This window comes from Pongo abelii, chromosome 7 (genome assembly GCF_028885655.2).
Source record: "Pongo abelii isolate AG06213 chromosome 7, NHGRI_mPonAbe1-v2.0_pri, whole genome shotgun sequence".
In the NCBI taxonomy this organism is placed as follows: Eukaryota; Metazoa; Chordata; class Mammalia; order Primates; family Hominidae; genus Pongo; species Pongo abelii.
In genome coordinates, this window is record NC_071992.2 from 122,854,810 (window position 1) to 122,870,482 (window position 15,673).

Below are 15,673 nucleotides of genomic sequence, written 5' to 3' on the forward strand. Positions count from 1 at the left end.
TTTGGGATTAACCTACTAGAGTTATGTCATATCCAGGTGTACTTTCTTTCTACCCATAAATTCTATTTCCTTGTCATTGGCTTCATTCTTAGAATTCTCATAGTCACTTTCAGCAGTTACAGACCATCTATTCCTAAGACTAGTATCTTCAGAAGAAAGCAAGCTTCTTGTCTAACAATAAAAACAATCTTGGAATTGTTCCATTGCCCTTAATTCACCTTGCTGGGACATTTGTTCATCTTAAACAGATCACTGTGGGATGCAGATGACTGACCAGATCTCATGCTTGGCCCTCTGATGGTTGGCCCTTGAGGCAGGCTTGGTCAGCTCCACTGGAAACACTTTTAAGAGAGGCAAGGTTGATTACTCAAAGAAAAATGCTTTTATCATTACTAGAATAAGAAATGGAAGACGTTGGCCAAAGGGTACAAAGTTTCAGTTAGGATGAATAAGTTCTGGAGACCTACTGCACAGCATGGTGATTACAGTTAATAATATTGCACACTTGAAAATTGCTGAGAGTAAATTTTAAATGTTCCCACCACAAAAAGATAAGCAGAGGGGAAATAGATATGTTAATTAGCTAGATTTAATTATTTCATGATGTATATAGATATCAAAATATCACATTGCATACCATAAATGTACACAATTTTATCAATTACACCTAAATTCAGCTAGGGAAGAAAGAAATTATGGATACTGGGCATAAAATATAAAAGATATTGATGACTGGTGAGATATTAAAGAGACAGAAAGCTATTTATAGGAGAAAGGAATGGATTTGAAAAGGAAGGGAGAGAGAAACAAAAAACCCTGAGTACGCTGAGCTTTTGAAAGACAGGGTATTGGCCGGGCGCAGTGGCTCACACCTGTAATCCCAGCACTTTGGGAGGCCAAAGCGGGCGGGTCATGAGGTCAGGAGACCATCCTGGCTAACATGGTGAAACCCCTTCTCTACTAAAAATACAAAAAAAATTAGCCGGGCGTGGTGGCGAGCGCCTGTAGTCCCAGCTACTTGGGAGGCTGAGGCAGGAGAATGGTGTGAACCCGGGATGCGGAGCTTGCAGTGAGCCGAGATGGTGCCACTGCACTTCAGCCTGGGTGACAGAGCAAGAGTCTGTCTCAAAAATAAAAAAAGAAAGACGGGGTATTTAGAAAGAGCAGGGAATTGGCCGGGCGCAGTGGCTCACGCCTGTAATCCCAGCACTTTGGGAGGCCAAAGCGGGCAGGTCACAAGGTCAGGAGATTGAGACCATCCTGGCAAACACGGTGAAACTCCATCTCTATGAAAAATACAAAAAATTTAGCCAGGTGTGGTGGCGGGTGCTTGTTGTCCCAGCTACTCGGGAGGCTGAGGCAGGAGAATGGCATGAACCCAGGTTGCAGAGCTTGCAGTTAGCGGAGATTGCGCCACTGCACTCCAGCCTGGGTGACAGAGCGAGACTCTGTCTCAAAAAATAAAAATAAAAATAAAAAAAGCAGGGAATCATATTAGAGGTGTTTGCTATACTATACTATAAGGTAGGATTTTGAGGTGACAGTATTTTAAAGCATACATTGCTATATAGTTTTCTCTCTCAATTTTCAAGAAATATAAGTAAAGAATTATACCATCTGTTAAGGCTTTTTGGAAGTATCTTTGAGCTGCCTTGTGGATTCAATACTATGCTGGTTCTGGTCTAGAGGGTACCCAGTTTAACTTGGGTTACGTAAGATTCTTGGAAGCCATTGTCAAGTCTTTAAGGAAAATGACTAGACTCAGGATCATGTTGAGTACAGATCTCCACTTTCAAGCATCAATTTCTTCTCAGAGCTTTGTCTTTCCTAATAGTCTTCAATGTTTCTTTTCAATAATGATTTAGGGCCATTTTTAGTACCAATTGTAGCAATACTTAAAGATGAATGATAGGGGTGAACAGCCCTATAGTACCAGAAGGCATTGAAAACAGTTATTTACTCTGAAAACCAGAAGAATTTATTATAGATAAAAATGATATAAAGCAGAAATGCACCTAACTGCACATTAGAATCATGAGAGAGATTTAAAAGATACCAATGCCTGGGTCTTACCCCTAGTGATTTGAATATAATTGGTCTGGGGAGGGCTTGGCATGACTATTTTTTATAAACTCTCCCGGTGATTCTAATGTGCTGCCAGACTTGAGGACCACTGTTGTAGAGATTATCACCACCAAGCATGCCGATGAAGGCCACAAGCATATGAGCCACATGTGTGGAGAACTCATACATTTTCTCCAACACGCTTCTGTCATTCAGCTTTAATATATCACAAGAAAGCCCATCTCTAGTGCTTCTTTAGGAAGTAAAGATACTGTCAAGTCAAGGAGCCTTTCTGGGTTGATATGAGTATCTAGGAGTTAACATGCAGAATAAGTGTGACCTCAGAAAGAAACTTCATGGCCACATTTAAATGTTGCATTTGTAATAAATGGCAGAATTGGCCCAAGGTTCAAGGCCAGTATGCAAATGTCGAAAATCTGCCACAAAGGCCACTGGGTCCTACAGAGCAGATCAGACATTCGGGCAAAGCTTACTTTGATGTTCTGCATCTGTAGAAAGGAGGGCCTGGGACACTTAGTTCATATTTGCCCAATGTGACAACACTAATTCCACGTAGGAGAGGTGTCACAGATGTAGGAGACATAGTTGATGTTACTTTGAGTAAGAAGTTCTGGTATTCCACTTCATTCCCCCTACCTATCCCCCTAGTCCCTCCTATTTTGCTCACTGGCTGCCCCTAACCCTGGCATTCCTTCTCTCCTGGCACTCCTGGAGTGTCTCTCATTGGCAGGTGCCGCACTGGCCATTCCTGAGACTGCTTTGTTGCCTGCACTTCTAGCATCCTCTAAATTAGATCTGGGAAGCAAATGCATCTTGTCCATTTCCTGCATTTGATGTCTTTCAATCCGCACAACACTTCCTGCTGCGGTGACTAAAAGGAGTCACCCGTGAATGTATGAATGCTTTATATGTAGCTTAAAACCAACAACAGGCCAGGCGCAGTGGCTCACACCTGTAATCCCAGCACTTTGGGAGGCTGAGGCGGGCAGATTGCTTGAGGCCAGGAGTTCGAGACTAGCCTGGCCTACATGGCAAAACCCTGTCTCTACTGAAAATACAAAAATTAGCCAGGCGTGGTGGCACACACCTGTAATCCCAGCTACCCAGGAGGCTGAGGCAGGAGAATCGCTTGAACCTGGGAGGTGGAGGTTGCAGTGAGCCAAGATTGTGCCACTGCACTCCAGCCTGGGCAACAAAGTGATACTCTGTCTCAAAAAACAAACAAACAAACAAACAAAAAAACCCCAAAAAAACCCAACAACAGAAGAGACTAGTGCAGTTTATATTAATGTCATATTGAAAATTACCCTTTAGATATTGTTATCTTCCAGTAAAATATCATTTTTTCACAGTTATTTGGTCGTTTTCTCCCTTAAAATAGCCATTTCTGAGGGTAATGGCCACTAGAATTTCTCAACAGAAGGATAAGAAAGTGACTTGTACTGGGAAAGTTTGACAGCTGAGCTTGGTAGGAGAGAAAGTGCTGTAAGAGGCCTGCACTTACGAGGAAGAGAGGAAGCGCGAAGAATGAAATCAGGAGCTTTCAGGGTCACCAAACCCAACTAAAACACATCAGATGAAGTCCTTTTCCATACAAATGAATAATCCCTCTCAGTCCCCTTTTCTGATTAGTTGTGGTTGAAGGACTTTTTACTTTTAATGAAGTCTGTCTCAGGTTATCTATGACTATGTAACAAAACTCCCTCAGATAATGGCTTAAAGCCAGAAGGATCACTGATGATTATTATCTCTGAAAGTGCTGAGGTTTGGCTGAGTCCAGGTAGGTGGCTCTCTCTCAGGTTCTCTCGTGGGACTGCAGTCCCATAGTGGCTGAGGCTGGGTCTTCTCGAAGGCCTCCAAACTCAAAGGTCTGCTGTGGGCTGGGGCTGCCACACTGGGTCTCCTGGGCGTCTTTCTCTGGGTCTCTGTGGCCTCTCCAAGGGCTCTCTTCAGCATGGTGTCTTCAGCTTTCAGACTTCTTACATGGTGACTCAGGGCTCCAAACACATGTGTCTCAAGAGACAGCCAAGCAGCGTCATATTGCTTTGTATGACCTGGCCCTGGAAGTCATTTCCTCCACATTCCATTTGTTAGGAGGAAGTTAGTAAGCCTGGCCCTTGCTTAAGGAAAGCAGGATTAAGATCTGCCTCTGCTGGGCGACATGCCAAACAATCGGCGGCATGTTTTACAACCACCGCAGGGTCAAACTCATTTCATTTGCAAAGGCCCTGCTCTTGGTATGAAAAAAACTCAAATCCCTGGTCATAGTAAAGCCTGTAATTTAGATCTGTGGCCATAAGAAACAAATTTGCCTTCAGTACCATGTCAGGCATATGGTATCGTTTGAATGTCTGGAGCCTAACATTCCCATAGTGACATTTTATGTATCACCGTTCTATACATGGTTTGTGCTCTGGAGGTTGTTGGTAATGATCTGAAGAGATACAATTGCATTCTGTCTGCTCAGAACCATTGGCCCATCTGAATTTGATGGATTTTCCTCCTTTTCATCTCTGTGTGCCCAAGGATTACCTATGGGGCTTCCTTAGCTGGGAGCCAGAGCTGGCCATCTTGAAATGCATGACAGATGAAGAAATATACTAAAGAAAAACAAAAACCAGAAAATCCCAAGACATCTTTTCTTCTCTGAGTAGGATCGGATATAAAATTTCCAAAGTGAGAACCACAGTTTTGCTTAGAAAATGCCTGCTTTCTGCATTATCAGTTCACAGTAGACCGACTGCTTTCCCAACTGGGTTCCTCCTTCAGCTTCTCTGTGTTGTCTTATCAGCTTGCAATAGTCTACCTTTTCCAGTTTTTCAGGCTTTTTCTGACCATCTTTTTGTTTTTGCATCAAGACCTCATCCTTCAGAAAGATTTCACTGAGGTTATCATCTCTTTGGCTGTGATGGAAAGGCTCCAAGGCCTATATGTACTTATTTTCTTCCAGCTTCCCAGATAGCCCCCAGTGATCCTGCTTGCTAATGTGGGCACTGGTATCTATACATGTTCCCTCCCACATTGTTCCAGGGTTGGTCTATATGATCAATGGAATGTGGCAGAAGTGTGGGTGTGTCACTTCTGCGATGGTAAACAACACTGTGGCTTCCTTCTTGGTTGCTCTCTCTTTCTCTTAGATCACATGCTTCTATGGAGGCTGGCTTCCATGTGGTGCTAAGGAGAGGCCCATGCAGTGAGTAACTGAGTATTAGGGCCAAAAGTCCCAGGAGTGGGACTTTGGAAGTGAATCCTCCAGCCCAGACTTCAGGTGACTGCAACCTCATGAGAGTCCTTAGTCAGACCCAACTAAGTCACTCTCAGATTCCTGACCTTTATAAATTCTGTAAGATGATCAATTGTTTTTGTTCCAAGCTGCAACATTGTAGATGAACTCATTACACAGCAATAGATAACTAATATGATCTCTTTCTGTCCTTTCCCCAGTCTCCCTTCCTCAACGTTGAATAAGTTGTCTTTGGCCCATAAAGGTGGTCCATTGTCTCTCATAGCACATACTTGTTTTTCTTATGGAAATTTTACAGGTCTCTTGATTGTCTCAACTTTCTATGGAATTGAAAATTGCCAAAGGCTATTATTTAAATCTACACTGACATCTATTATTCAAATCTATACTCAGTAAGTCAGTGGTATACACACATAAATACATTCACACACACATTATATATGTGTGTGTATCTATATATAGATATAGATATTGCCAAATATATTTATATCAGAAAGGCTTCCCTTTCTAAAATAAGTTGGGTGGTTTGTGTTGGCCTGCCACATCCACATGTTATGTAAATGGTCCCAGGACAAGTATGCTATAATCCCATAAAAACTTAAAAAAAAATTCTGACAAGTTATAAATAAGACTATTTGCTGTTCATAGCATTTATTTATTTTTGCTTATTCTTTTCTCACCTTTTTAAGTCAATTTACTTGATATCTGGGAGTTATAAAAATATTTTAAGATAGCCCGATTTACTACCCAATAGCTGGATTACAGTTTTGAATTCTCCCATAGAGGAAAAATGTTAATGTCTGAAAGTAATGTTTATACCAGTTGACTCTCTATTAAATGTATATATTTTGGATCTCTACTGCCTAAAATATACCTTCTGCTATTTCTGTTGAGATGTGCTAATACCTCAGTGAAACCTAAGTTACACCAGAAAAAGCAGTTTTCTCAGGGTTTCTTTATAGTCAGCAACAAGAGGTAAAAAGGTGAGTGAAAACATTCTGGGTGATTTTTCTAGATAGTCCTCACCTGCTGTAATTCTTAGCCAGAACTATCTTTGTTGAGAAGTCCCTTTTTCCCCAGCTCCATCAGAGCACACCCCTGGCCCCTTTCATCTCCCCATTCATTCCCCTCAGCAGAGGTGTGATTTAAGCAATCAGTTTGGGTGAAGACCTGGGTATACATGGCTCAGTTGCTTCTTCTTCGCTCAGGAACACCTAATGTCTGGTCTCTCCGCTCTTGGCCATGTGGTAAGCTTAATGTGAAGTGCCTGCCTTGTGTGTTTATGTGTGTATATGTGTGTGTGTGTGTTCACAGGGGTGAGCCGGGGGGATCCTGAGTTTGGCCAGTTCTGCCTGTGATTTTTTTTTTTTTTTTTTTTTTTTTAGACAGAGTCAGAGTCTCACTCTGACTGTTGTCCAGGCTGGAGTGCAGTGATGTGATCTTGGCTCACTGCAACCTCTGCCTCCCACGTTCAAGGGATTCTCATGCCTCAGCCTCCCGAGTAGCTGGGATTACAGGCATGAACCACCACGCCTGGCTAATTTTTGTATTTTTAGTAGAGACAGGGTTTCACTATGTTGCCCAGGCTGGTCTCAAACTCCTGCCCTCAAGTGATCTGCCCGCCTCTGCTTTCCAAATTGCTAGGATTACAGGTGTGAGCCACCATGCCAGGCTCCCCACCTGTGATTTGATGGATACAACAAATGCTGCCGCATCCCCATCCTTCTCCCAGTGTTCACCTCTACACACAGAAGAGTGTTTATCACAAACACCTGCACTTTGTGTTGGAATGTTTTTGTTGTTGTTTTTTTTTCTGGCCATGGGAATATTCTTGGCCCATGCATAAGACAAGCTGTACTTAAGAGTTCATGTCCCTAGAAGTAGCCCTCAAACAATGACAGCCTAGGAGTTAATGAATAAATATGCCAGCTTCCTGGAGCCTAGGCTGAGATAACTCTCAGAGTTTTGTTCTGTGCTTTCTCCCAGCCTTACCCAGATGGATTGAGCTTAGGCTGCCTGCAACAATAACTGGCTTTAGAATATTCTCTTTGTTGACTTTCTTCTCTTCCCTGTCTCACTCCCTCACTCCCCTTCTTGGATTGATTCCCAAACGAACTACTTCTAGTCCAATCCTTGGCTTGGGTTCTGCTTCAGGTGAATCTGTTTAGAGACCATCATTTAGGCAACGCTGCCTCCCGCCTATGCTGCCTTCTCCCACAGCTCATAGTGATAAAGCAGATGTTTCCAGCCCCATCTGCCTGACCTCTCTGTTTAGCTCAGTTCAGCACCAGGTGGGTAAATGGTTTATATTTTTGGCGTTTCTTCTCAAGTCTTCATAATTTTTTCTTTTCTGCTTCTTTTAGTTTCCTGGTAATAAAATTGAAAAATATAAAATTTAGCCTTTTAAATAAACACTGAGTTTGTTTCACAACCCACTCGGTTTCTGCCAAAGACATGAAAAAATATGTGGCCATTTTCTATTTTGTTTATAGTGCTGTAGCCTCATGACAAATTTAGTCTCCTTGCTAAAATTTGACTAATATTGCTTTTGTTCTCAGAATTGAATTTTTTTTTCTGTCAGATAACCAGATTCACATTTGTCTCTTTATGCTACCTTTGTATAGTGGTTTTCTCTGGAAACAGAAAATATTTTTTATAACATGGCTCTTTATTTATATTTGCTCTTGGAGCTGAGTCAGAAAAATTTACAGATTGGAAATTGAGGCTAAGAAGCTAACAGTGTGCAAACTTGGATGAATTATTTAGTTTCAATCTCATTTATAAAACAGGGATGATATTATTTTACCTACACAATAGAATTGCTGCTAATGTCAAATAATATGAGTGAATGTGTTGTCCTATAAGGCGAGATTAAAAATGCTGGTTTTTATTTACTCAGGAATAATTTTGGTTTTGAGGCAAAGAGAGGCGGTTAAGTCTTAAGAACCGGGCTAATTTGAAAGCACAGGTGAGGCCCCTCAGGGACCTATTGGCTTCTAAATTAGAAAGTTAGAAAATTGCTTTCTAGGAGGTTCTAATCTATTCTAAGCATGGTAAGTTTAAGATCCATGGGGGGGAAAGGGAGTTGATTGTTTTCACTAGATTGTTTCTGGCACAACAATTCATGAAATAATACTTTCTCTAAATAGTCATTAAGAATCTGAAGCAAGGTCATTAGCTTGGGGGAGGGCAGTGTGGTATGGAAAAGCCAGCTAAAGTTCCTTGGAGTTAATCAATAGTCGGGATCCTCAAACAACTGCCTCTTTCACATGATGCTTGTGCTGATCCTGGGTGGGGATGCATCTGACAGTTGAATTGATTAAAATAATTTTACTATCTCCTGCATCTCTAACCAATTGAAAACTTTGCTTCTTCATCTCAAATGTGGCATTGGGTAACTAAAATAGACATTCTCTGATATGTAAAAAATTGGGAGTACCTCATGATGTTTATTAACAAACTTTTTTGACATTTGTGAATTTCTGTATTTGAGATTTCCTATATTTGAGATTCATCATTTTTAAATATCTCAAACATGTCCAGAATGTTATCTCCTCATGTAAATTTAGGCAAGCTATTTTCAAACAAAACAACAAAAACTCCCAAAGTCTTGTTTTTATTTTCTAGCTTTCACTGACACCTGGTGGCCTCATGTTATGTGAGGAAAGAAAGCCATTCTAGGTTGTGCTTTGGGCTGGCCAGCAGCTTGGTGTCTTCTGACTGTGTCATGTATTTGGATCTCAGAGAATCTTTAATTTATCCCTCAGATTGTACAGCTCATCTAGAGCCCTTTGACATGACCACCTAGCTTGTGCATTGTATTTCTAGTGATGTTTAATTTCTTTGTTAAGCGTCCTCAATATTAGAATTTTTGTTTTTGCTAAGATTGAATTTATTTTCTAGTTTCTATAGCTATTTACCTATTTTTTCATCTCATATTTCTTATCGTTTTCCCTTTAATAGATTCTCACTCCTGCTATTTGGGAGTAAATTGGAGAGACATAGATTTGTCTGGTATTCTAGACTCTGATCTGCCTTCTGAACGATAGATTTTCCATATATTTAGGGAGAGGAAGAGTTAGAGCTAAGGGATTCAAGTGTTCACTCTAATTCCACGTTCTTTTGCCCACAAAGTTATAAAAACGTGTCCTGAAAAGTACAATTGAGCCAATGTAGAAATGGCCTTCTAAACTTGTTGGCATCCAGGGGTACCAAGGAATCACCTCTCTTCTGCTCTGGGTACTAACAAGTACAAAACAGATCCAGATAAATCAAATAAAATTTAATTATTAGTTTTATTACCCCAAAGCCCATGGCTCCCTGATTGGCAGTTAATGCAATATTAGAGGCTTCCTACTACCTCCATCCAAATGGCCTTGAACTGGCCCTGGAGAAGGTTGGGTCTGCAAAACATAGAGTGACCTGATTCTACTAACTACTTGGAGGATCTTGGGCTGCCTTACTGCTAGGTAGCAGCGCAGGGAGAAGAGAAATATTCCCATATGAGTTTGCTCTAGTTTCAAGACTATAGTAGTCTTAGAATAATAATCCTATAACATATGCAGGCCAAAATGAAAACTCATTCATGGTGAATATGTATCCCGTAATACTTTTTGTCTTAATCCAAAGACTGCATATGAAGTTCACAATTGTCCCCTTGTGTGTGATTCCATTCCATTGGTATGGAATATTTGCCACATAGGGTGGAAATATCAGACAGACAGAAAGCTATCTGCCTTAATGACTTTAGGTGGAAAACATCAGATTGACTTTAGTTTGCAAAGTGAGGGGGCGAGTGATAAAAATTTATTAATGATTATGTAGAATTCCTACATGCAAATAGGATGGACCTAATAGGCATTGAAAAAAGTTCTATATTTAGAAATTTAATTAGAATCTGTATAAACTAGGAGAAAAGTACCTACCAGTTTTCCATGGAAGCCCACATTCAGGACTAAATTTACTGTCATTCTATAGTAAGATGAAATTAAATTTACTGAGTGCCTACCATATATTAGAAATTAGAACTTAGATTACTAAGATTTAATGGGGCTCATTATATTCTGGTGGTCAGACTAAAAAGACTGGGCATCTTAGAGGAAAGGCTGAGGATGGGGTGGGAGATTTGGCTTAAGAATACAAAATGGTACATTTTTTAGAGTTAGAAAGAAGTTTGGAAATTAAGCTCAGTTTCTAATGTTCAGATGAGGAAACCAAAACCACAAAAAGTGATGGGATTTTCTCACAGTCATTTGAGGTCATTAATAGCAAGGGAGGACCAAAACCAGGCCTGACTATTTCCAGACAGTGTGCTTCTTGTGTTTCCAGATGACCTTTGTCATTTATTGCGTCCATGCCCACAACGAACACATATATAAACTATGCACCCAGCACCACGCTTGATGTTTGCTATGCGAGGTCCTCAGTCAAAATCCCTGATACTTGGTGTGTAATTGTTATTTTTATCTTTTCATGGGAAACAAATAGGATTAACTGTACCCATCGTTTAGTGTTGTTAGTAAGTCACTGTGAGATAAATTCTGCATATTGCGCAGGGGAGTGAACATATTGATCTTATAAAATGTATGAGAGAAAACTCTATTTGTCCAGAGATTGCCTGCTCTTTTTTTTTTTTTTTGAGACGGAGTCTCGCTCTGTCGCCCAGGCTGGAGTGCAGTGGCGCCATCTCGGCTCACTGCAAGCTCTGCCTCCTGGATTCACACCATTCTCCTTCCTCAGCCTCCCCAGTAGCTGGGACTACAGGCATCTGCCACCAAGCCCGGCTATTTCTTTTTGTATTTTTAGTAGAGATGGGGTTTCACCATGTTAGCCAGGATGGTCTTGATCTCTTGATCTTGTGATCTGCCCTCCTCAGCCTCCCAAAGTGCTGGGATTACAGGCGTGAGCCACCGCGCCTGGCCCAGAGATTGCCTGCTCTTTAATGTTTATAGAAGATGTTAGGGACTTGCCCCTTCACGACTCAAAAATAAGTGAAAGTTGTGATTAGATAGCACAGTTTGAGGCTCAGGAGATAGTAAAAGAGAATACAGCACTTCCTCAGCTTTTGATGCCATCAGCTTGGTCAAGGCCATGAAGTTTGGCTGTGGAATGTGTGTCTGGCCTAGGGTGGGGATGACACCCTCATGCTCAGAGCAGGGGCAAAGCTAGTATTATCGAAGTACTGCTTGGCACAGCATTTTGTCAGCCATAAAGAGACACTAAAGCCCATTTAGCTAGTCTCTTCTAATTTTCCTACATTTCTATCTCATTGTGATTAAACAATGCAAAGTAAGGCCCTGCCTAGAATGGAGAGGTGACTCTAATTTTGTAAAGCTTCTAAAACGTTTTGCATAGAATTTTGGCAGACACTAAAACAGCACTGGGGAGATACATTTGAAAGATACCTTGTTCCTGCGATAGCCCAGTGTCTGTTTTTCTGTTGGACTATGATAGTACCTTGAAAGCAGAAACCACATCTTATTCATCTTTGTATTCCAGCACCCAGCACATTAGTAGGTACACAACAAGATAAGTGGGTAAAAGCCGGAGCTCTCTGGGGGAGAAGAGGGAGATGAGTCTAGAAGCATAGAATGACTCTAAGCAACTCAAGGAGGGTCTTGAATACACATTGGCTAATGTGGTTGATTTTTAAAACAAAAGAAGTATTATTTAGTTGGATATTTGAATCGGAAACTATAACATGACTTAAAGTCTACTAAAGGCCTGCAAATGGAGAACTATGGTAATGACGTCTCCGTGTGAAATTTATGAACTCATCTAACTTAGAGTAGTGCTTAGACTATTGAAACAGTAGAGACTTACCAATGATCTTACCAAAGTCTTTCAACATCAGGTGCTCATGAGCACTTAGGACCAGGGTTGGATCATGGAGAATTCCTGCCTGCATTCTTGGAGTGCCCAAAGTACCAGCTGCTTGTGGTTTTCATTAAAGATAGATCTATATGCCTTACATGCCAGACTTGTGGGCGGCAGAGTTGACTTTTTGCCCTGTAATATTAACAGCCTTGGCTTTTGTGCTTATATACAAAGGATCATCCCACAGCTGGGAGGAGGTTTCAGGGCTACCTAGGAGCAGAGGAAACATTTTTGCTATTTTTTTTTTTTCCTTTTAACATGGCTTAGCCTTTAATCCACTAATTGTTTATGGCGACATTAGTCTTCATACTTTTTTACAAAAAGTGTTCTTTGAGAGGTATTAAAACTTTGTCAGAGATGGTCACCAGTCTGGCTACTTCTTTTGGCTTACATTTGGAAGAAAGATTTAGCAAAAATTACACACTAGGAGAGGACATTTTAGCCCTGGCTTCCTGAAAAGGGTGGGGGATAATTTAATTATGTTTACTAATGAAACTCTCAGTAAAAGAGTGTTTTGATAGCTGCTTAGATACCCTACCAGGACTCCATTCAAAAGAGTATTACAGAAACTTTAGAACTGCCAGATCCATTTATCCTGCTGCTCAAAATTCTTTAATGGTTCTTTATAGTCTTTGGGTAATACGCAAACTCGTATGATGTTCAGGCCTCTTCCAATTTGGTCCCAAATTTCCTTTCTAGTGTCTTTATGCAACTCCTCCTCCCATCAGCTTGTTCCCCATCCCTCCAACACCAACACCTGATACAACTTCACACCTCTCTAGGGCCCTCTACTATGTTCCCAGAAGGAACTCCAGATTTAAAAAATTGTGGTAAAACATATTCAACGTAAAATGTACTATTTTAACCATTTAAAGTGTAAAATATAGTGCATTAAGTATATTCATAATGTGATACAGCCATCACCACTATCTAGTTCCAGAACTTTTTCACCACTGCTAATGGAAGCTCATACACAGTAAGTATCCACCCCCATTTTCTCCTCCACACACCAGCCCTTTCTGTCTCTATGAATTTGCCTATTATGGATGTTTCATATAAATGGAATAATACAAGATATGGCCTTATGCAGGTGGCTTCTTTTACTTAGCATAATGCTTTCAAGATTCGTCCATGTTGTAGCATGTAGCAGTGCTTCATTCCTTTTATATCACTGAAGACTATTCCATTGTATGTATATACCACATTTTGTTTACCCATTTGTTTACCCATTCCATTATATGTATATACCAAATTTTGTTTACCCAATATGGACACTTTGGATATTTCCACCTTTTGACTATTGTGAATAGCTGCTATGAACATCTGTATACAAGTTTCTCAACATCTGCTTTCAATTCATATATATGTGAATTTAAATATGTATTTAGAATACATATAGAAGTCTCAACAAGATAACATTCAATTTATATAAACATATTCTATATATAATTATATATATGAATTTATTGAATCCATCGATAATTTATATGTATACTTGTATATAAATCCATATATATATACACACACACATGCAATTGGGTTTTGTTTGTATTTTTGTTGTTAAATTATAAAAGTTTATTATGTGGTCTTGATACTAGACCCTCATCTGATGTATGATTTGCCAATATTTTCTCCCAGTCTGTGGGTTGACTTTTCAATCTCTTGATAGTGTTCTTTGATAAACAAAAGTTTCAAATTGTGCTGAAGTACAGTTTGTCTTTTGAAGTAGCAGTTAAAGTACAATTTTTCTTTTGTTGCTTTTTGGTGTCATATTTAAGAAATCATTACTAAATTCTGTGTCAGGAAGATTTTACTCTGTTTACTTCTAAGAGTTGTATAGTTTTAGTTCTTATATTTAGGCCTTTATGTTGATGACTGGCCTCTCTCCCTTGACACAATGCCAAGATCTTGGGCTTCCTTTTTTAAAACTATTAGTATATTAGTCAGGGTTCTCCAGAGAAACAAAACCAGTAGGAAGTAGGATACACATTCAGTCGTCCCTCAGTATCTTAGAGGGATTGGTTCCAGGACCCCTGTGGATACCAAAATCTGTGGATGCCCAAGTACCTTATATAAAATGGTATACAACCTACACACATCCTTCCATATACTTTAAATCATTTCTAGTATACTTATAATACCTAACACAATGTAAATGCTATTTAAATAGTTGATATACTTTATTATTTTTAATGCAGTATATCAACTATTTTAGTTGATATTAAAATATTTTAATACTGTTTTTTAATTTGTATTTTTATTTTTAGGGTGTTTTTTTTGTTTTTGTTTTTTTTTTTTTTTTTTGAGACAGAGTCTTGCTCTGTTGCCCAGGGCTGGAGTGCAGTAGTGCGATCTCAGCTCACTGCAAGCACTGCCTCCTGGGTTCACGCCATTCTCCTGCCTCAGCCTCCCAAGTAGCTGGGACTACAGGTGCCCGCCACCACACCCGGCTAATTTTTTTTTTGTATTTTTAGTAGAGACGGGGTTTCACTGTGTTAGCCAGGATGGTCTCAATCTCCTGACCTTTTGATCCACCTGCCTTGGCCTCCCAAAGTGCTGGGATTACAGGCGTGAGCCACCATGCCTGGCCTATAGTGTTGTTTTTTAAAGTCTAATTATTTTTGATCCATGGTGAGTTGAATCTACTAATGCAAAACCTATGGATACTGTGAACTAACTCTACATAGAAAGAGATTTATTATGAGGAGATGACTCATCGTTATGGAGGCTAAGAAGCCTCATGATCCGCCGTCTTGCAGCTACACCCAGGAAAGCTGATGGTGTAGTTCCAGTTGAAGTCTGAAGTTCTCAAAACCAGAGGAGCCAATGGCGTCATTCCCGTCTGAGTCTGAAGGCCCAAGAACCAGGAGTGTCAATGTATGAGGGTAGGACAAGATGGATGTTCCAGCTCAAGCAGAGGGAACAAATTTGTCCCACTTGACTTTTTGTTCCATTCGGGCCCTCAGTGAATTGGATCATGCCCACTCACATTGGTGAGAACAATTTTCTTTATTCAGTCTACTGCCCAAATGCTAATCCCTTCCAGAAACACCCTCACAGACACACCCACAAATACTGTTTTACCAGCTATCTGGGCGTCCTTTAGCCATGCCAAGTTGATATATAAAATCAACCATTACCATAAGTAAGGCCATAATTTAGACTGTATCTTCTTCTGAAACAGCTTCCTTTATGAGGTAAAACTCTGAAGTTCCTTCTTCTCAGCATACACTTGAATTCTCTTATTCTTACTTAACTTGATATTAGCTTCTGGCATTATTTATGACATCTTTGCTGCTCTCAATTCTTCTAAAAACAATTGACTTTTAATACAATTTCAATGTCATAAGAAAGTTGCAAAAATAGTACAAACAACTTTCTTCTCCATATTCACATTCAGCACTTAACACTCTGCCCTCTTTGCTTTCTCATTCTTTTTTTTTCTGATTTATTTAAAATTAAGTTGCA